This window comes from Nycticebus coucang, chromosome 10 (genome assembly GCF_027406575.1).
Source record: "Nycticebus coucang isolate mNycCou1 chromosome 10, mNycCou1.pri, whole genome shotgun sequence".
NCBI lineage: Eukaryota > Metazoa > Chordata > Mammalia > Primates > Lorisidae > Nycticebus > Nycticebus coucang.
In genome coordinates, this window is record NC_069789.1 from 64,785,846 (window position 1) to 64,788,428 (window position 2,583).

At 39.1% G+C, this 2,583-nt stretch overlaps 1 pseudogene; it reads right to left on the reverse strand.

The window, feature by feature from the left end:
- Window positions 1–432: 432 nt before the first annotated feature.
- Window positions 433–757, reverse strand: LOC128597061 (60S ribosomal protein L35a-like; annotated as a pseudogene).
- Window positions 758–2,583: the final 1,826 nt, after the last annotated feature.

A 2,583-nucleotide genomic window follows, 5' to 3' on the forward strand; every position in this document is an offset into this window, starting at 1 on the left:
CAAAAATAGCCAGGCATCGTGGCAGGTGCCTTTAGTCCCAGCGTCATGGAAGGCTGAGGCAAGAGAATCATTTAAGCCCAAGAGTTTGCTCTGAGCTGTGACTCTGCAGCACTCTACTGAGGGCAACGGCTTGAGACTCCGTCTCAAAAAAAAAAAAAAAAAAATTATAGTGGAGATGTGGTCTTGCTGGTCTGTCCTCAAATGACCCTTCTGCCTTGGCTAGCTGTCCAAAATGTTGGGATTCTAGGTGTGACACAGTGGGCAAGATCCGAGAGCTCTTTCTTATTTTCTGAAAGTTTCCTTAAAAAAAAAAAATAGTATGTAGTTCATATTTCAGAGCCTTAACAACTTGAATGAGTATAATAATTATAAGTTATTATTATTATTTTTTTTACAACAGCACAAATCCACTTTTATTTACTCTTCATCACTTTAAATCCTTGAGGGGTACAGCATCACACAGATTCTGTGTCCAATGGCCTTAGCGCGAAGGTTGCTTTGGAATTTGGCACGAACCATGCCACTGTTTCCATGGGCTCGAGTTATCTTTTCCCCAATTACTCTGGTTTTGTTTGGTTTGCCACCAGGAGTCACTGTATTGTTCTTTGCTTTGTATACATAAGCACATCTCTTGCCCAAATAAAATTCAGTTTCATCTCTTCACCTTCAATTTTAAGAAGAGCTGTGTGCTCTCTTTGGTTCTGGAGACCTCTCTTATAGCCAGCAAAATGGCCTTGGACCACAGCCTTCTAGACATATTTGCCTTTTAGAAGTCCTGTTCCCAGCAGACCTCCACAGGCCCCCAAGATGGCGGAAAGAGGCAATAATTATAAGTTTTAAGAGACACTACAAGGTGTCCCCAAAGTCACCATAGATAGGAAATTGTAGCTAAATATACCTTTATTTACAAAGTACTCATTACAAAATTTTATGAACTATTTACAAAATATTCTGTACATGTTGACCACTTCCTTGTAAAATTTTGTGATGTTTATTTTGTAAATAAAGGTACATTTAGTTATACTTCCCCATTTTTTCCCTGTCTATGATGACTCTGAGGACACCTTCTAAAAAGCTAATTAGATGCTCTGTGTGCTTAGACGAAGCTTGTCCATAGGAAAACTTTACCTTTAGGACATTTTGTGGCGCTCATGATCAGTATCTGTAGTACTTTTGTTTTGGGCTTGTCATTTTTCCTAGAGAAGAATCTTCTCTTTATCTGTTTGGAGATATCCAAGGGTGTCCGACGTTTTTGTTTTTGTTTTTTTTCCTGCTGCACATCAGAAGCGTAGTAGTTGTCTTGGGTCACACATTAAAACCACAAACACTAATGAAACTGATGAGCAATAAAAATGTCTGTGTATAATTTTTTATATATTCCCTGCCATAGGTAAGCAAAACAGGCCTCAAATAATCTGCATGAGGGCAGGCAACAGGTTGGACACCCCTGCTAACTACTAATGTTTTGGGCAAAGAGAGCTGGAGATTGCAGCGCTTGGTATGTCAACTTCTATTGTCCTTTTAAGTCTGGAATGTCTCTTCATTTTACTCTCCTCCCAACATATTAACTATGCCTGATATCTTTGAACCCTATGGTTTGATTGCTCCAGAGAGTAAATGCAGGAAATGCATCTTCTGCTAGAAAGTTGTACTTGTCTTGTTGAATGGGGTGTGGTGATCAGGGTTAAAATAAGATATAAAATCAGGGTGGGGCCTGTGGCTCAAGGAGTAGGGCGCCCGTCCCATATGCCGGAGGTGGCGGGTTCAAACCCAGCCCCGGCCAAAAACCACAAAAAAAAAAAAAAAAAGATATAAAATCAAAGACTTTCAAATTCTCTTCTTTTTTAGTCTCCAACCCTGTCTTCCTTGGCTCAAATTCTTTTGTCTTTCTACAGATCTGTGGTGGGAATTAGGTTATATCTTAGATGCTTAGATTTCAGCTCTTTTTGGAGAGATAAATCAGTTCCCTTTGCTGTTTGTAGGACGATCTCTTCTTTTGCATCCTGGCATGTATTTTTCTGGTGATGTGTATGTGTGTTTAAGCTTTGTGGTGGGATTTGAGGGGGTGGAGATGTGCTTTTGTTCTTTCCTTCTGTGTTTAAATGACAGCCTCCCTTTCCTTCATTTTATAATAAATAATAGCCAGAGAAAGAGTGCGAATTAGAGTCTTATTCCTTTAGTGATATGCATAAGGACTTTATAGAATGTACTCATTTCCATTTCAATTATGGACACTAAGAGTCAGTGACCAGCCCCGTGATACAGTATAATTTAGTATTAGTTAATTGATACCCAAGAAGCCCAGGAGGCCTGCATAATATTTGACATTCTTCGAGGACACAGAAACGGGAAGAGCAAAGTTTGGATTCCAGCCAGTCTGAGGAACTGAAGAAACAGATGGATAAGTATGCCAACAAGAGGATTTCATTTTTTTCTTTTTCACTGTTTTTCCTCTATGCCTACCTTTATGCTGGGCGAAAGACAATGAATTTAAATAAGCAAATGTATGCTTGCCCCTATCTTAGTCTACTTCAGTTTTGAAGTTAGGTTTTAAAACTTGCTTACTTTAAAATGATATGAGGT